This window comes from Diospyros lotus, chromosome 15 (genome assembly GCF_014633365.1).
Source record: "Diospyros lotus cultivar Yz01 chromosome 15, ASM1463336v1, whole genome shotgun sequence".
Lineage (NCBI taxonomy): Eukaryota > Viridiplantae > Streptophyta > Magnoliopsida > Ericales > Ebenaceae > Diospyros > Diospyros lotus.
In genome coordinates this window covers 23514915-23535615 of record NC_068352.1, presented here as the reverse complement: position 1 = coordinate 23535615, position 20701 = coordinate 23514915, and the positions used below count along the sequence as shown (strand labels likewise).

At 42.3% G+C, this 20701-nt stretch overlaps 1 protein-coding gene across 4 annotated transcripts in view; it reads right to left on the bottom strand.

Moving 5' to 3' along the window:
• The window catches only part of LOC127792475 (transcription initiation factor TFIID subunit 1), a 58776-nt gene extending 38589 nt beyond the window's left edge, over positions 1-20187 (bottom strand). For 3 of the 4 annotated variants that reach the window (XM_052322974.1, XM_052322972.1, XM_052322975.1), the window contains exon 1: positions 17894-18161. The gene's annotated coding sequence lies outside the window, so the exon portion shown is untranslated. Of the gene's footprint in view, positions 1-17893; positions 18162-20117 lie in introns of those variants that run through there. The other variant, XM_052322973.1, reaches the window with a different exon arrangement.
• Positions 20188-20701: the final 514 nt, after the last annotated feature.

Below are 20701 nucleotides of genomic sequence, written 5' to 3'. Positions count from 1 at the left end.
GGCCGTCCGTTTGGGGGTGGTAGGCCATAGACAACCTTAGGTTCGTTCCCAGAGACTTCATCAATTCCTGCCAAAATAGGCTGGTGAACATGCTATCCCTATCGGAGACTATATTTTGAGGGACCCCATGCAGCTGGATCACACAGTCCAAGAAGGCTCTCGCCACCTCCTAAGCTGTGTAAGGATGGGATAACCCGATGAAGTGGGCGAATTTCGTGAACCTATCCACTACCACTAGGACACTATCTTTCCCCCCTAATCTGGGTAAGCCATCCACGAAATCCATCGACACACTGGACCAAGCCTGATCCAGAATGGGGAGGGGTTGCAGCAGTCTGGGGTAAGGTACCCGCTCCGTTTTGCACTTTTTGCAAACATCACAACTCTTCACAAACTCCTTTACCTCCGTCTTCATCCTTGGCCAGTAAAATATCCCTTTAACCCTTACATACGTATTATGTTCGCCGGAATGGCCTCCCAAAGGTGACTCATGCAAGGCCTGCATGATATTCCTTTTTAGCTCAACCTGGTTCCCGATCACTATTCGTCCTTGATACCTCAGCATTCCACCTTTCAGAGTATATCCCTCCACCTCTTCCTGCTTCACCGTCAGTTCCTCTAGCAAGGCAATGATCCTTGAGTCGTTCCCATAGCTGTTGATTACTTCCTCGTACCACTGTGAAGTCACTATTGTTACTGCTGCAAGGTTTCCTTCTTCGTGGCACCGGGATAGGGCATCCACAGCTATGTTTTCTTTCCCTTTTTGTACTGTATCGTGTAATCCAGCCCCATGAGCTTAGCCATTCCCTTGCGATGTAGCTGCATTTGAAGTCTTTGCTGCAAAAGGTGTTTTAGACTTTCATGGTCTGTTTTAATGATGAACCGCCCCCTTCCAAGTAATGCCTCCATCGATCCACGGCCATTAGGACTGCCAAAAACTCCTTCTCATAGATGCTTAACCCAGAATGTCTGGGACCTAACACTTGGCTTAGGAAGGCAATTGGTCTTCCCTCTTGTGCTAGCACTGCCCCAATGCCAGTGCCACACGCATCAATCTCCGGGGTGAAAGGCTTCTCAAAATCTGGCAGCTTCAACTCCGACACCCTGCTCATTACCTCCTTCACCTTGTTGAATGTCGTTTCTGCCTTGGGACCCCAATGAAACTCTCCCTTTTTTAACAGCTCCGTCAATGGTCGGCTGATGATCCCATAGTTCTTAACAAACCGCCAGTAATAGCCTGTTAACCCAAGAAATCCCCTTAGGGCCCTCACGGTTGTGGGCCTCGGCCAAGCCACCATAGCTTCGATCTTCCTAGGATTAGTGCTCACCTTCCCTTCAAAGATTATGTGCCCCAAATACTCCACCTGCCCCTGACCAAACTCGCATTTGGATTTCTTGATGAATAATTGGTGGTTCCGGAGGATGTCTAGGGTGGTTTGCAAGTGCAATAGGTGTTGTTCGAAGGTGGGGCTATAGATAAGGATGTCATCAAAGAAAACTAAAATGAATTTCCGCAAGTGGGTTTCGAAGATGTGGTTCATGAGTGATTGAAAGGTGGCTAGAGCGTTGGTAAGCCCAAATGGCATTACCAAAAATTCAAAGTGGCCATGGTGGGTTTGAATGCAGTCTTAGGAGTATCCTTGGGTTTCATCCTAATTTGATGATAACCCAAGCGTAAATCAAGCTTGGAAAAGAACTTGGCATTGTGGAGTTCGTCTAACAGATCTTCCACTAAAGGTATGGGAAATTTATCCTTGATTGTGATGGAATTCAAGTGGCAATAGTCTACACAAAACCTCCATGTTCCATCCTATCACGGCCCAAGGGTTAACATGTAATTAGATGGTTATTAGAAGGGTATGGCAGGCTATTGTAAGTTGTTATAACTGTAATAACCCACTTGGCATGGCAGCCTAGTTGGCACATGGCCACTTGGAAATTCTAGAGAGTTAGTTAGAAGGAGCCTCTATTGTAACCAACTCCTATAAATAAGAAGCAGCTCATGAGAATGGGGATCTGTGAAGATTATTCCACAAGTCCTTTCCCTCCCATTCAATCTCAATTCTCTAACTCTATCTCATTCTTTCTCTCTCCCTCTCGCTCATATCTCCTTTCCCGCCCATTATTCATTCCTAAAATCCTAGAAACACAACCCGACAAATCCCAGATCTGACATTTGGTATCAGAGCCAGCGACCTAGCGGAGGGTAGTATGGCCGACGGAACGCGAGGGAAGCAGGCGAAGGCACGGGTGGATGCCATGGAAGCCGAGTTGCGTCAGAATCAGGCTCAAGTAGAGGATCGCCTGGAAATCTTAGAGTTAGGAATACGGAATACGCAAGAAGAGATTAATCGAAGTCGATCGGAATATACGTCCAATTTGGACCGGGTAGCGAGTGGAATTAGATCGGAATTCGCGGGATATGCGGCCAATTTCGATAGAGCTATTAACGGGATCAGGGACGAATTCGCCGGTTTAAACCAACAGCTTAGTCAGCAGCTGAGTGCGGCTTTGGGAATATTTGCTCGGCAACCCCAAGCCAGTCTGCCAACTGACTTTCCCCCAAGGGCCTCGTCGGCGCCAATTTTGACTACACCGCGAGCACGGCAAGGGATGGATGACCCAGTGGAGATCAGAAATCGGGAGGAAATAGAGGACGATCTCATGAACCGAGGCGGGCGAATCAACCACTCCCATCCTCAAGGGTCGCAGATGGACATTCCGCTGTTCGAGCGTGATCGTCCTCGATAGTGGGTACGACGTTGTGAAAGGGTCTTCTACCAGTACCGAGTGGTGGAGGGTGATAAGGTAAATATGGCGGCAACTTACTTGGATGATGTGGCCAATGCCTGGTTCTAGAATTGGAGCAGGGGCAGAGAGGAGCTGAGTTGGCCTAGATTTGTGAATGACATATGCAATCGGTTTAGAGAGAAGACAAGGACTAACGTCATAGAAGAATTCAACAAACTCAAGCAAAAGGGATCGGTGAAGGAATACTTAATGAAATTTGAGGAGCTAAGATCGTTGTTAGCCTTAGCTCATCCATCCTTGGACGAAGCTTATTTCGTGTCCAGCTTCATCAGCAGGTTGGATGAACAAATCCGACCCACAGTTAAGATGCTCTATCCAACTTCGGTGGAACAAGCCGCTAAACAAGCATACTTGCATGAGATGGCGTTGGACGCTTTTGTCAAGAGGCATCGATTATTTCCTAAAGGGAGTAGGGAGGAGAATCCATATGGGACTTCCAGTAAGGGTAGCAATCCACCATGGTCAAAGAATGGGATGGCAGGAAGACCTCCCCCAGCGCCAAATCTAGCTAAAGATCTCACGCTAGATCAGAAGCGACAACTGAGATTATGTTTTCGTTGTGGTGAGAAGTTCGGCCCAGGACACCAATGCAAACGTATGTTACTTACGATGGAAGGACTCCAGAATGAAGAGACGGAACAAGATGAAGGGGAGGACCTTGGGGCACAAGAGGAAGACGACGAAGGAGGGGAGATCTCAATGCATGCATTGCAAGATCATGCATCAGGCCGAGTATTAAAGGTACGGGGAACAACAGGAAAAAGGAACCTGGTAGTACTCATTGACAGCGGCAGCACCACAGTTTCCTTGATGAGGAAACAGCCTCCACCCTCCAGTGTGAACTGCTGGCAACTACTCCTCTGTCAGTAATGATTGCAAATGGAAGCAAAATGGTAAGTCACTACAAATGCAGGGAGTTCAAATGGCAGATGGGGGGTCTTGAGTTTGCAGTAGATTTGAGGATTCTTCGGCTCGGGGGATGCCACATTGTGTTGGGAGTAGATTGGATGAGGACGGTAAGCCCTCTAGTATTTGACTTCAACACACTAGAAGTCACCTTTGATAAAGAGGGCTGCAAAATCACCCTAAAAGGGTGCCAGGAGACAGGGGAGTGCAAAGCGGTATCGGGTAAACGATTACAGAAGTTGCTGGATCAAGGGGAAACACTGGTAGGGCAGCTACATTCATTATATGCCTTGGAAAGGGGCAACTACGTCGGAGAAGGCAAGCTAAGAACCAGAGACCAACTTACCACACACTCAACTGATCCCTATCTCAAGCAGGTACACTCTTTGACCCTGTCCACACATTGTTGATGGAATTTGAGGATTTGTTTGTTGTTCCGACTAACCTACCCCCACAACGATTCCTTGATCATTCCATCCATCTTAAACCCAATATTGAACCAGTTAACCTAAGAGCCTACCGTTATTCACCTATCCAAAAAGGCAGAAATTGAGAGCCTCATCAAAGACATGCTCAATAAATCCCTCATTCAACCCAGCCAGAGTCCCTTTGCCTCTCCAGTACTATTAGTAAAGAAAAAATACGGTACATGGAGGTTTTGTGTCGATTATCGGCAACTAAACTCCCTCACCATCAAGAATAAATTTCCCATTCCCATCATTGAGGATCTTTTGGTCGAACTAACCGGAGCAGCCATCTTTTCCAAACTAGATCTCACCTCCGGTTACCACCAAATCAGAATGAACCCACAAGACTGTTACAAGACCGCCTTTAGGACACACCAGGGACACTATGAGTTCTTGGTAATGCCTTTTGGCCTTACTAATGCCCCAGTCACATTCCAAGCTCTTATGAATCACATTTTTGCTCCCTACCTTCGAAAATTTGTGTTGGTTTTCTTTGATGACATTTTAATATACAGCCCCAGCCTACACCAGCACCTCAACCACCTACGAACAGCATTTGAAATCCTCAAAAAACATCAACTCTTTGTGAAAAAGTCTAAATGTACATTTGCAGAGCCAAGAGTGGAATACCTAGGCCATATAATTACTGGCCAAGGGGTCAGTACAAACCCACAGAAGGTAGCTGCCATGGAGAACTGGCCTAAACCTAAATCACTGAAGGAATTGAGGGGTTTCTTAGGGCTCACTGGTTATTATCGGCGATTCATCAGAAGCTATGGGGTATTGAGCAAACCTCTAACTGTTTTGCTAAAAAAGAATAATTTCCATTGGGGCCAGGAGGCAGATGAGGCTTTTGCAGCTTTAAAGGTCGCCATGACTCAAGCTCCAGTACTGGCCCTCCCCGATTTTTCGAAGGAATTTGTACTAGAAACGGATGCCTGTGACGTAGGAGTAGGTGTTGTTCTAAGTTAAGAGGGCAGACCAATATCGTACTTGAGCCAAGCCCTTGCAACCCGGCATTTAGGCCTCTGCATATACGACAAAGAGCTACTAGTGGTTCTGATGGCAATAGATAAGTAGAGGTACTATCTAGAGGGCAAGCGATTCATCATTCGAACAGACCATGAAAGCTTGAAGTTCTTATCGCAGCAAAGGGTGAACAATCAACTTCAACGCAAAGGGATTACTAAACTGATGGGCTATGACTATCTCATCCAATATAGAAAAGGAAAAGAAAATTTGGTGGCAGATGCATTATCCAGAAAGGCAGAATCGGGCATTTGCCATGCCATCTCAGTTTTGGTACCCGATTGGGTGCAGGAGATATCTAACAGTTATGAGAACACGGCTTGGGTTAAGGACAAAATCACTGAGCTGACAGTCCAACCTCAAGGGGACACAAGATACACCTTCCAGGGTGGCTTGCTGAAGTATCAAGGCCGAGTGGTCATCGGCGACAACGAGCAGTTGAGGAGCCGAATATTGCGAGCTTTGCATGATTCTCCTATAAGGGGCCATTCGGGATTACAGGTTACATACCGACGAGTAAGACAGATATTCTATTGGCCGGGTCTCAAAAAGGACACCACTCAATATGTGTTGCAATGCACCACCTGTCAAAGGTGCAAGCATGGGCAGGTCCCATATCCTGGCCTTCTACAACCATTGGAGATCTCAGCCCAAGCTTGGGAACAGATCTCCATGGACTTCATTGAAGCTCTCCCTAAATCGGAAGGATTTGACACCATCCTGGTAGTCGTAGATCGCCTAACTAAGTTCAGTCACTTCATCCTCCTCACTCACCCTTTTACAGCCACTGAAGTAGCCAGAAAATTGATGGATAGCGTCTTTAAGGTTCATGGGATGCCGAAAGCTATGATTTCAGATCGAGATAAAATATTTACAAGCCAATTCTGGAAAACATTATGCCAGGGGCTGGGCATCGGACTGCAAATGTCATCTGCCTACCATCCGGAGACCGACAGCCAAACTAAACGCGTCAACCAGTGTCTAGAGACCTACCTCTGGTGCCTATGTTTTACCAAACCCCGAAGTTGGAGCCGTTGGTTATCATTGGCACAATGGTGGTATAACACCAACTTCCATACCGCACACAAAAGAACTCCATTTGAGGCCTTATTCGGCTATCCTCCCCCTATCATTCCTGCCGTGATGCACTACACTTCAGCAGAAGTATCAGCAGACCACTATCTCCAGGCACGACAGGATGCCCTTCAGATGATAAAGAGGGAACTCAGCTTGGCTCAACAAAAGATGAAACATCAGGCTGACAAACACCGAGCTGATCGGACCTTTGAGGTGGGTGACGAAGTATTTCTGAAGGTCAAACGGTTCCAACAGCATTTGTTTCACAAGGGACCTATCTCTAAAATTAGCCCAAAGTACTATGGTCCCTTCAAAATATTGGATAAGATAGGCACCGTCGCCTATAAACTGCAATTACCAGATGGTGTGGGGCTACATCCAGTATTTCATGTCTCACTCCTCAAGAAGGTAGTCGGCACTGTAGCTGTTGTTAGCCAGGATCTACCCGAGCTATCTGATGATGCAGGTATGGACGGTGAACCTAAGGCTGTGATTGATCGGCGGGTCATTTACAGGGATTCCTTGCCCATCACTCAGGTCCTAGTTCAATGGACACACCTACATCCGGACAATTCCACCTGGGAATACTTGTCGGAGCTACTTCAGCGTTACCCCAGGATGACTAGCCTTCTATAATTTCTTGAGGGCAAGAAATATTTTAAGGGGCGGGGAGTGTCTCGGCCCAAGGGTTAACATGTAATTAGATGGTTATTAGAAGGGTATGGCAGGCTATTGTAGGTTGTTATAACTGTAATAACCCACTTGGCATGGCAGCCTAGTTGGCACATGGCCACTTGGAGATTCTAGAGAGTTAGTTAGAAGGAGCCTCTATTGTAACCAACTTCTATAAATAAGAAGCTGCTCATGAGGATGGGGATATGTGAAGATTATTCCACAAATCCTTTCCCTCCCATTCAATCTCAATTCTCTAACTCTATCTCATTCTTTCTCTCTCCCTCTCGCTCATATCTCCTTTCCCGCCCATTATTCATTCCTAAAATCCCAGAAACACAACCCGACAGATCCCAGATCTGACATCCTTCTTTTTCACTAATAAAATAGGGGAAGCAAAGAGACTTTGGCTTGGTTTGATAATGGATTGTTGTAGCATATCCCTAACCATCCTCTCAATCTCATTCTTCTGGATAGGGGGGTATCGGTAGGCTCGGATATTAACTAGTTCGGTGTTTGGCTTGAGGGTGATAGAGTGGTTAAACAGTCGGTTAGGGGGTAAGGATCTGGGTTCTGCAAATAGGTCCTCATACTTCACCAATAATTCATCAAGTAAAGCCAAGTGTGTTACCTGATCAGGGGGGTCCTCCCAATTGCTGACTGTTAAGAAAAACTGCCCCAGCCCTTCTTGTTCCTCGGGTGCGTCCTTTATGGCTACTATTGAGAAGAGTTGTGCCCATTGAACCCACTTCCCTTTCATGACTCTCTTCAAAACCTTTCCAGACATCAGCTTGCACACCCCAGCTTCTTTCTTGCTCTTGATGGCCATTCTCTTGCCCTCCTTCTCAAAAGACACTTCCATACGGTTAAAATGAAAGCTAATTGGGCTTACTCCTTTCATCCAATCCACCCCCAAGACCATATTGCAGCCTCCCAACTGCAGTAGCCTTAAATTGGTTACAAATTTCTCCCCTTGCATTTCCCACAAAAACCCATTGCAGGCCGAGGTACTCAACACCTTCTGTCCATTGGCCATTGTTACGCTTAGGGGTGGCGTTCCTGTCAGCTGGCAATTTAGCCTTCTTGCCGTGTGCTCATCAATAAAACTATGGGTACTCCCACTGTCGATCGGGATCATCAGAGTACTTCCCTTGGCCTGGCCTCCTACTTTGATAATTTTGTTATTGGCCACCCCCTTCAAGGCATGAATGGATATTTCTCCATTGTCTTCCAAGCCCCCGTAATCCTCCTCTATTTCTTCCTCCACCTCCCAGTCACCTCCTTCATCCCCTTCTAACAGCAGAATCTGCCTTTTGCACGACTGCCCCGGGTGGTACTTGTCCCCACACCGGAAGCATAGTCCTGCCAGTCTCCTTTGCTCCCTCAACGGATCTCCAGGGGGTGCTACGCCTTGACCCACAACTCCTCTTGCCCCGCCGATCCACTTGCCTACTTCCCGGTTAAAATGCCTTCCAACCCCATTTTGGGTCCCTATCACCATTCCCCTTGTCTGCTGCCTCAGCCTCTTTAGCAAGGCCTCTACTGCTAGCTCCTGTAGTCGAGCATCTTCCGATGCTTGAGCTACTGTCTATGGCCTAAGCACCTTAACCATTGGCCTTAATTCATCATTGAGGCCACTTAAGTAACTTGATACAAAATAGGCTTCGGTGAGATAGGGGTTGTATTGGATCATGTAAGACCTCAGCTCCTCGAAGCGTTTTTGGTACATCTCTACACTTCCTAACTGTTTAAGCTTGTTGAACTCTTCCACAATGTCGACCATACTTTTTTCTCCAAACCTTCCACATAGAGCCTCTGTGAACTCCCCCCATGTCGGGTTTCTCCTTAGCCGTATGACTCCTTGATACCAAGCATCGACCTCTTCGTTGAAGTAGGCTGCCACCAGAGACACCTTCTGCAGCTCTGGAATGTTATGCCATTCAAACAGCCTTTCACACTTCCTTATCCACCATCGTGGATTAACCCCTTTCAACACTGGAATGTCCATCTTAGGGAGAAGGAACCCTTGTGGATAATGGTTCACCAGGCCTACTAGCCCTCTTCCCAGTATTCCTTCTTCTCGGCCACCCTGGGTAAGCTCCTCCTCATGTATTTCTAGCTCCCGACCAGCTCTATCCCTTTGGGGAACAGGGTCTATCCCTTCTCTCGGAGGAAATTCAGGTGCTAACCTTATCGGTTGTTGTCGGCCTAACATGGCCATGTATTGCTACATTTGTGCAGCTAGTTCTTCCCGAACCCGTGTAATGGACTCGTCCAACCTCCTTTCCATTCCATCCATGGCGCTCTCCACCCGGTGATCCAGTGCAAGGATAGCCTCCTGATTCCGAGTCGTTCCCAACTCCATTTGCTCCATCTTACTTTGACATTCCGCCACCATCACCCCAGTTTGTTGCAACTGTGTTTCAAAATTCTTCATACGCATTCCCTCGGCCATCGCTAGACATTCTCACCCACTCGACCAGAACAGTGCTCTGGTACCAATATGTCACAACCCCACTAGAAGATAGCTGGGTGTTAGAGTATCTCACAGCTTTCCACTCTATTCTCTCAACCCAACCAGCTTCCTACCACAAGAATATATTGATAACAAAGAACAGAAAAGAGAACAACACAACCACACGAGACAACAGCAAGATTTATCCTGGTTCGGTCTTGAAATCCAAGACCTACATCCAGACTGCTTAGGAGCCACTGAAATCCACTATCTTGAAGTCACCAAGGATGATTACAATGAGAGCTTAATCCCTCCCGCCCATATACACTGAAAGCTATTGGGATTATAGGAAATACAAGCTAGAACCAGCCACTCCCAACCTCTCGCACTCAATCCCAACTTAAGACAGTAAAACTGAAACAATCCTTCACGATTTCTGGCACACTAAGACTCTCTCACTTACAAACCTATCCACGACCCCTATTTATAGGATATAGGGGTGGTTGAGCACAAGGAATAAAACTAACTAACAGCCTAACCGAATAACTAACACATAAAGCTGGCAGCCTTCTTCTAGAAACAGACCTTCTAGAAGAACAATTAAATCTAACACTAAATCAGGAATTAAAGATATGCAGCAATACAAAAATACATGATTACATTTAATCTAATCTAATACAAATGTTACAACAAATTCTCCACCCATTTGTACTTCGATTAGACTTCATCTTCTGCCTTGAATCAACACTGCCCTCCTGGATCTATCTGAAGGATCTTCATGCAGTGATTAAGCTTTGCTGAAGGCACTGGTTTAGTAAACATATCTGCTGCATTGTCTTCTCCTGCAATCTTGGTTAGAAAAACAGTTTTATCTTCAACAATTTGTCTTATGAAATGATGCCTTACATCTATGTGCTTAGTTCTTTCATGATGGGCTTGGTTTTTAGACAAATGTATTGCACTTTGACTGTCACACATCAAAGTTGCTTTGACATCTATACCTAGGAGCTCACTAACTAGACCCTTAAGCCATATAGCTTCTTTTAAGGCATCAGCTACAGCTATGTATTCAGCCTCTGTAGTGGACAGGGCTACTACATGCTGTAAACCTGATTTCCAGCTTATAGTTGAATTCCACAGTTGGAAGACATAGCCGGTTGTTGATCTTCTTTTGTCTAGGTCTGCAGCATAGTCAGCATCTGAGAATCCTAGGATGCTGGCTTCATCTCCTAATTTGGCTCCACCATAGGTTAGAGCATTTCTTATAGATCCTTTAATATACCTAAACATCCATTTCACTGCCACCCAGTGAGATCTCCCTGGATTTGCCATAAATCTGCTAATGACACTCATTCCGTGGGCTAGATCAGGGCGGGTACACACCATGCTATACATAATACTGCCTACAGCACTAGCATATGGAATGCGATCCATTTCCCTTCTTTCTTCCTCAAGATTAGGAGACTGATCTGAGGATAATTTGAAGTGTGCTGCAAAAGGTAGGCTAACAGTTTTAACTTCAGCCATACCAAACCTAACTAGGAGCTTTTCTAAGTAGGATTTCTGAGAAAGGTATATCTTCCTATGAGGCTTATCTCTTGTAATTTCCATTCCTAGAATTTTTCTAGCCTCACCCAGCTCTTTCATTTCAAATTCAGCTCTCAATTTACTCTTGAGGAGCTGGATTTCTTGAGAAGATTGACTTGCTATGAGCATGTCATCTACATAGAGCAATAAGTATATGGAAATACTAGCAGATAGGTGCTTGAAGTAGATGCAACAATCATAGGAACTCCTAAAATACCCTTGGCCTAACATAACCGAGTCAAATTTTCGGTACCATTGCCTTGGGGACTGCTTAAGTCCATATAAGGACTTTTTGAGCAAGCATACTTTCTCCACCGCTCCCTTAGCTTCAAAACCTTTCGGTTGGCTCATAAAAATCCTTTCTTCTAGGTCCCCATGGAGGAAGGCTGTGGTGACATCCATTTGCTCAAGATACAAGTTCATTTGAGCAGTGATAGCAAGGAGTATTCTTATAGAAGTATGCCTCACAACTGGGGAGAATACTTCATTAAAATCAACTCCCTGAACTTGAGTGAATCCCCTAGCCACTAGCCTAGCCTTGTACCTAGGTTTGGATTGATCTCCTGATCCTTCTTTAATTTTGTACAGCCATTTACAACCTACCACTCGCTGCCCTTTTGGTTTTTCAACCAATTTCCAGGTGTGGTTCTTGTTTAAAGATGCAATTTCGGATCTCATGGCTTCCTGCCATTTTTCTGCATCTTTAGAATCCATTGCTTCTTCATAGGTAAGGGGTTCTTCTCCTATGGTTTCAGCTGCACTGTTAAAGGCATAGGCTACCAGATCTGAAAAACCATACCTTTGGGGTGGTCTACGGGATCTAGGTTGCCTATCTCGAGCCACATTGTATCTGTCAGGGTTTGCAGTATCTCTAAGGCTTGAATCTACTTCACTGTCACATTCTTCTTCTTCTATTTGAGGGGATCCTTGATCTAGATCTTGGTTATTTAAAGGTTCATGATCAATCTGTTCATAATCTGAGGTTTCCTGAACCGGATTTGGAATTTTACTTGGGATCTCCACCTGAACTGATCTGTCAAGTTCTATCTGATTTTGTTGAGGTTCATTGCTTCCTATTTTTATGGTAGACTCTTCATCAAAGGTTACATCTCTTGAAACTATGGTTCTAGGGCCATCTAATTCTAGATTCCATAGTTTGTAGCCTTTGACACCTGATGGATAACCAATAAAAATGCATTTCTTAGCCCTAGGTTCTAGCTTACCTTGCTTTACATGAGCATATGCTAGACACCCGAATACTCTAAGATGGGCTAAGCTAGGTTTATGGCCGGTCCATTTTTCATAGGGAGTTTGAAGGCTGATAGCTTTTGAGGGTGTCCTATTAAGAACATGGGCAGCAGCAGCTACTGCTTCTCCCCAAAAGGACTTGGGTAGTTGGGCATGGAATAGCATACATCTTACCCTTTCCAGAAGGGTTCTATTCATTCTTTCGGCAATCCCATTTTGCTTGGGATTTCCGGGAGCTGTAAGATGCCTAATTATACCACCTTCTTTGCACATTTGATCAAACTCCTTATTGCAAAATTCCAATCCATTATCGGTTCTAATAACCTTAACTGATCTACCCTTCTGATTTTCTACCATATTTTTCCATGATTTAAAGGTTTCAAAAGTGTTATCTTTTGATTTTAGGATATACACCCACAACATCCTTGAAAAATCATCTATTATAGATAGGAAATATTTAGAACCTCCATTGGATTCAGTTTGAGCTGGACCCCATAAATCAGAATGTATGTAATCTAAGGGGGCTTTTGAGGAGTGGATTGCAGTTTTGTTGAATTTTACTTTTGCTGATTTACCTAGAATGCAGGATTCACATTTAGATAGTTCTAGAGACTGTCCAATGTCTAATATACCTTGACTAGCAAGTTCCTTGAGCCCTTGCTCACTTATATGTGACATTCTTAAATGCCACAAACTTGCTTTGGATCTGGGATTGTTGCTGGCTGCTGAAACTTCACCACATAAGGTGGTGGCCTGCAATAGATAAATCCCATTCTTTAAAACTGCCTTCATGCATATTAACGATCCCTTAGAAATCTGAAAAGATCCTCCATCTCCTTTAAACTTATAACCATTTCTATCTAGTTCTCCAAGAGAAACTAAGTTTCTCTTTAAATCTGGGACGTATCTGACTGAGGTGAGAGTTTTTGTGGAGCCATTATGAAGTTTTAATCTAATGTCTCCCACTCCTTGAACCTTACATTCATGGTCATTGCCGAGCAAGACCTTTCCACCATTAACTTCTCTGAAATTTTGCAACCACAGTCTTCTTGGAGTCATGTGGAAAGAACAGCCAGAGTCTAACACCCATTCTTGGCTGTCTGCAAACTCACTAACTATTAAAGCTTCGGAACTGTCATAACCTGAGTCACAACAGTTTGCTCCACCATCTCCTAATTTTTCCTTGACAGCTAAGTCTTTCTTTCTCTTTGGGCATAGCCGTTTGATGTGTCCTTCTTCTTGGCAGTAATAACACTTTATCGGGCCTTTCCCATTTCTAGACTTAGACCTAGATTTACCCCTCTTCTTGGTTTCCCTTTTAGAGCCTCTAGACCTTACTGATAATGCATCTCCTGAAGTGGTTTTCTCATTCATTTTGAACCTAAGTTCTTTTGAATTTAAGGCTCCTATAACATCTTCTAATGAAAGTTTATCTCTACCATGTTGAAGAATGTCTACAAAATTTTCGAAGGATTTTGGCAGGGAATATAGGAGAACTAGGGCCTTGTCTTCCTCTTCATACTTAACTCCTATATTTTCTAAGTCTAGGCACAGTTTATTAAAGTCATCTATGTGGTCAAGCAATTTATTTGATTCTTGCATTTTGAAATTAAAGAACCTGGCCTTTAAGAAGAGGCGACTGGATAGCGATCTTTGGAGGTATAAGTCTTCAAGCTTTTTCCAAATTTCCGCGGCTGTCTTCCATTTAGAGACTTCCCTAAGGACTTTATCGCCTAGACTTAGGATCAGAACGCTGTAGGCCTTTTTGTTAATCTCTTTCTTGGCTGTTTCTTGTTCCTCCGTCAGCACTGGAACTTCTTTTCCAGTGGATGCGTCTGTAGCTTTTACTTCTTGCTCCAGGGCTCCTTCGAGTCCTTGACTGCAGAGGAGCGCCTCCATCTTTATCCTCCATAGGCTGAAATCATTTGATCCATCGAATTTTTCGACGTCAAATCTGGAGGCTGAGGGAGCCATATCAGATTCTTGAAGGAAGCGAGATTCCTTGAGTTTCTTGAGAATCTTGATTGCCGAAGAACACTTCTTGGCTCTGATACCAAGTTGTTAGAGTATCTCACAGCTTTCCACTCTATTCTCTCAACCCAACCAGCTTCCTACCACAAGAATATATTGATAACAAAGAACAGAAAAGAGAACAACACAACCACACGAGACAACAGCAAGATTTATCCTGGTTCGGTCTTGAAATCCAAGACCTACATCCAGACTGCTTAGGAGCCACTGAAATCCACTATCTTGAAGTCACCAAGGATGATTACAATGAGAGCTTAATCCCTCCCGCCCATATACACTGAAAGCTATTGGGATTATAGGAAATACAAGCTAGAACCAGCCACTCCCAACCTCTCGCACTCAATCCCAACTTAAGACAGTAAAACTGAAACAATCCTTCACGATTTCTGGCACACTAAGACTCTCTCACTTACAAACCTATCCACGACCCCTATTTATAGGATATAGGGGTGGTTGAGCACAAGGAATAAAACTAACTAACAGCCTAACCGAATAACTAACACATAAAGCTGGCAGCCTTCTTCTAGAAACAGACCTTCTAGAAGAACAATTAAATCTAACACTAAATCAGGAATTAAAGATATGCAGCAATACAAAAATACATGATTACATTTAATCTAATCTAATACAAATGTTACAACACTGGGTTTGCCGCAATTCCGAGAGGATTGCAATGGAGAAGACGAGAATGCGAGGGAGAGTAGTCGAGATAGAGAGAGAGGAGAAGAAGAAGACTGGAAGAGAATATTCTTGATTGTCTTTTTCCATACCGTTACACTGCATAGAGGGATCCTATATAAGGGCGTATGGGAAATCATTCCCTGACAGTGGGGCCCTCTCCCTTAACCGTGTAACAAAATATTCTAACAACCTATTGCTCCTGCTATGGCCTACTGCTACAGCTGGAGGGAATTACATTAAGAAGCAAAAATTAAAAATCTATCCAAGTAGCTCCCTGCGTGACAATGGTCCATAAGGGAATTCCGAGCAACTAGATCAGGGTGATTCTCCTAGGCAACTATTGTGAGGTGATTTCGGACGGAATTTCGGTGACTTGGGAAAGTGAGAGTCGGCAATTCACAAGAAGTTGCAACGAGAGCCAATCAAACTCTTAATAAGTTGAAATTTGGGAGGCGACAATCCTTAGCCACTCCATCGTAACTTAGGCGGTGGTTTAGGGTGAATTGGAAGCTGATAGTAGGCTGACTTGAAGGCCGAACAAACTCGATCAAATTTTGGAAATTGATTTGGCGGCCATTCAACAGCAGCTAAAAAGATGATTCAGATCTAGGCTACTGCTAGGGCAATGTCTGAAGCAGATTAAGGTTGCTAAATTGGAAGCAGCAATTGCATTGGCTTGGGTTGCTGAATTTTAGTGTCAGAATAAATTTCCAAAGAGGTCCTTAGAAGTTGAGCAAGAAGTTGTTAACAGTGAATTTTCAAGGAATTGAACAGAGGAAATGGCTGAAGGACTATGTGCTGCAACAAGGGAAGGAATCAAGGACCTCAGTAGACAATTGGACGACTTTTTTATTCTATTTACACATAAATTTCAAGTTAGTATTCCGATAGAATGCTTTTCTAGGGAATACTCTGCTTCCTTCAATCAGATCGGAGATGAGAGCTATAAAGAGGAGCTCAACAAGCTGAAACAAGAGGGCTCGGTTATGGAATACCTGGTCAGGTTTGAGAAATTGAAAGCACTTGCGCTCAATTTCCATCCAACTTTGACTGAGTCTTATTTTTTATCAAGATTCATTAATGGCCTTAACGATACGCTAAGGCCTATGGTGAGAATGATGTTTCCGGCCACAATACAGCAAGCAGCCGAGAAGGCTAGGATGCAAGAGTTGGCGCTAGAAGCCATATACCAAAAGCATCGGCTGTGGCCTAATGGTTACCCTAAGAGCAGCCAACAGATCAAAGGAACTTCTAAGGCTGCTAATCAAGTAATGCAAGAAGCTGATGAAGTAGCAGTGGAAGAGGAAGAAAGAGTTCATGAAGCTGATGAGAAGTATGAGGGCGAGGAGGTCCTAAAAATGGGAATGGTAACGACAAAGAATGAGGAAAAACTTGAATTGGATCAGGCAATTCAAAACGACAAGAAAGGAAAGGCAATTGATGAAGAAGAGATTGAGGTTCCACTTGAGGAAAAATCTGCTGACAGTGAACCTTTGGTGTACTCCAGCAATCAGCAAGTAAAAGTCTCTCCACTTGAGGAGGTCCCTATTGAAGATGAGGAAGGAGCTTCGAAGGTTGGATTTGGTGTTGTAGCAAGTAATAGTACTATTACTGTTGAGGAGTCACAGGTCAAGGAAATTCCAGCCGAAGAAACTAACCTTACCCTTTTGAGGTATTTTGATCCCGAGCCGTATGACAATATTGCTGTCATTTCACCTAGTGTGAACCAAATTCAGATGATGAAGGAAGAACATGTTGCAACCATTTGGTTCGGGAGTTTTGATATTGTGGAAAGGCAAAAGAAAAGGATACGAGATAAGTACAAGAAAAGGCGAAGAAGAAATCAGATTGTTAAGGCCGGTATTTGATGAAGAACAGGTTAACAGTTGTCAATTCTTGGTGACAAGAATTGTTTGAAGGGGTGGAGATTGTCATGACCCTAAGAATATGATTGTAATTGGGGGGAAATCTATGATGTATAAGTTGTAGACCTAATTGTAGAAGTTTAGAGGTTAGGCGAGAATAACTAACTCTTGTATAAACAGTTAACAAGGCTGTTATAGTAGTTAGTTGGTTGTATTTTCTGTTATTTCCTTCAATTGTAAGCCTATAAAGAGGCTAGCACAGTTAGAGAAAGGCATGATTTGAATAACAATTGAATTCTATTTCCCTCTCTCAATTCTCCTAGCTTTCCCTCGATTATCTCTCTTCTCCCACAATTCTTTCTGTTTTGTTCTCTCTTTCCCTCCCTTTCTGCTCTTCCTTCCTCTAGTTCTTACCAATTTACTTCCTAATCCCTAGCCAAACCCTAGGGTCGTAACACTTACTCCATCTAAAAAATAACTCATCTTGCCTTCACTTTTCTTTTGCAATTTTATTCAGGATCCATTATTAATTCAAATGACAATTGGTTTAATGAATCACAAAATTCGAAATTTGACAATCATAATGATTCCCCATTGTTGTCGTCACTCAGAAAGTTCCCCATCTGATCCTCTATAAGAGTGTCATGCTCATCATCAATTACTAAGACTTCCTGCTTATGATGGTAATATCAACACTTTTGACTAACCTCCTGACTGTTATACAATTGTATATTGTAACCTAAATTTTATCATAAAGGAACGCCTAATCTCCGGTACCAGCTTAAAATACAAATTTTTATTTTGGTTATGACAACAGCCCCATCAGCATCAAATGCTTCATAAACCACCACGTGCACTAATTGTTCCAGCTGAAATAATTGTACACACCGAGTTTTCCAGAAACTCTGTTCTCTGCTGAACAGCCAAAATCTTGAGATTTTTATTTGTTTTGATCTTTGCCAGAAAGAAAGAAAGAAAAAAAAAATCAAGGATAGGGTTGCCCTAAGCTTCAACGGAGAGGTAAAAACATAGAATAGAGAAAAATCGAAAAATCGAATTCTAACCTCGTTGAGCGCAAAAAGGAGAAAACAAATAGAGCGATCACGTCCAGCCACCACCTTCAGCTTCGAGAGTCTTGCGACCGATCGAGCTATCTCACTCGCCTCAGTTTGTTTCCCTGCCTCGCAATTTCACTCTCTCCCTTTCTTCTCTCTCTTCCTGCATCGTGCCAAAAAGCCCTAGGTGCCCTTGCTGGTAGAGGTTGCTTTCTGGGGCTGGGGGCAATTACTCGAGCTCCTTGTATCAGTATCGGTCCGCCCTCTCTCTCTCTCCTCTCTCGATCTCAGTTTGTTGTTTCGCTCATGGTATTTATAGGCATGGCAACCAATGGGCCCATAGGCTCGGCCCATTTTTAGCCTAGCCCATGCAACTGATTCCTACTTCTTTTAATGATGATATGTGATATTGAGTAATTTTTGATAAATTTAGAAATACAAAATAATCCATGAAGTCATGCATTCAATATTAGCATTTATAACAATATATGGTTAGAATATGATACTATTGAATATATTTTCTTAAAAATTGATTTTTATATAAAAATTTAAATTAGTAATATAGATATCTAATATGAAAATCTTATTAGTAATATAGATATCTAATAATGAATAATTACTTTAATTTGACCTAATTATGAATAACTACTTTAATTTAATATTTTTTTAGTTTTTTAAATAATAAGATTGCATTATTAATTTAAATATTTTTAATTAATTTAATGTCTAACTAATAATATAATACAAATATTTCCCCATTTTTAATAAATTATACTACATAAAGATTCACAAAAAAATTAAGTTTAAGATATTATTTTTTTCAATAAGTCGAATTTTCTTAAAAATATTAAATGTTGGCCTTATATATTGGAGTGTTTAAATTTTAGTCTAAATTAAAAAATTAATCCAAATTAGCTATTAAATGGTCCAATCTCGATACCAATCGAATATAAGACTAGTCCAATACCAAAAACCAACTCAAGTGATTGGATGTTATTAAGTTGAATGTTATAAATTGAAAATCTTAAAAAATATTATATGAATAACACAAAAAATATAAAATAATTAATAAAACAGGAAGACCAATGCTTCCACTTCCTCTTATTTGTCGTAAGGATAGCAGAATATACAGATGATAGATGGTCTATGTTTGTTCTGTTTATCTTTTACTTTTTTTTTCTTTTTCCTTTTGATACACAACTACACAAAAGAAACAGCCATGTAAGAGTGTACCATGCAGAAAGGAGAAATCTAAAAACTACATATAAACATAAATCATCTAAAAGAAGCACAGATGACTCTTAACTGGAAGGAAGTAACTCCTTAGCCCACAAAAAATGAGAAGGATAAACTTTCAATACTCCCAAAACCTCTCAAATTCCTCTCCAACGATGACAAAGCAATAATCCTCCAAACTAACTCTACCTCTGACCTAGAAACACCAGCCTCCATGACCATAAAAACTCTCACAGAAAAACTGATAGACTCTAAATTCCATAAATCATTATATGGTGGCCTTCCCTTTAGCACTGGTAGTACTAATCAATCACAAACCTAATCCAACTACCTTGGGTTATTAAAAATAAGAATGGGACACCAAATGAGAATCTCCAAAAAAAAAAGAGCTACACCAAGGCACCCTCTTCCCCCACAAAATTCTTGAACAAATATTATCTTTCCCTTTGCTGCAAAAAGTCTCATATCATAAATAAATAGAAAAATCTATTTTCTCCACCTTATCCTCAAATGAGAATGTGGTAAGTCGAAGAAGGGTGTCATGAAACCAAACTTCCAATGGCAACAAACTAGGGAATTAGAATAGAGAGAAACAATCACTCATAGCCACCAACCTATGTCTAGATAAAACTCAACTCCCCCCCTCAGGCAGGGGAGATCATTACCTCAGATCAGCAGCACCTTTACTCCTCTTTCTCTGTTGACCACTCTTAATCTCTTAGTAGATGTCTGCTCCTCTCTATTCTATTTTCTCCTACTCTCTATCTCTCTTTGTCACACACTCTCTCAAGAGTGGCATCAGCCTTGAAACGCAAGCCTTGACCTTAAGTAACACATAAACCTTAACACCTGGACATTTATCATAAGCATAATTTTTTCATTTAAAAATGTGTTTGACATTACATAAAATATTATAATGTAGTTCCAGCTATACATTACAAAATTTGCCAATGCAATCTCAACCACTGGTACCAAAATAAATACTACACACACTCACAAGTTTCACTACGAGGTCATGTCAGTGGATCCCCAACTCCAGGAGTCTTCAATAATACTCACTGTTAACCTGAAATGGTAAGTTATAGAATGAACTCACAGCCCAATGAATGGCAAGCTCTGCAGTAATATAATAAGTGAAAATATAATAACTTTCTTAATAATAAATCAACATATTTTCATTCTAAACAAGTTTCACAGCGCATGCATGGTTATTTCAAACTTCATCATCATCTGCATCTTACCCTAATCAAGTTAGGGACAGTTTGCATGGCATTCATAATATCAATTGACTTCTAAATGTCACATTAACAATACAAATCCATGCAAACAAAATAATGTGAAATTTTTTTTCACTAAATGCCCTTCTTGACTCAACTCTCTATCAAGGGAATGGTGAGTTAAAGTTCCAACATCATCTTCATATGGAAATGTTTCATGAGATAGTGGTGAAAGAAGAAAATTGATCATTTCAGACTTAAATAAAATTTTCACAAGTTTTTTTAACGTAACTCTTTTTCAATCAGTGTTTAAAAAAGTACAATATACAATAAATAGTACTTTTGAAAATAATTTCGATTAAAC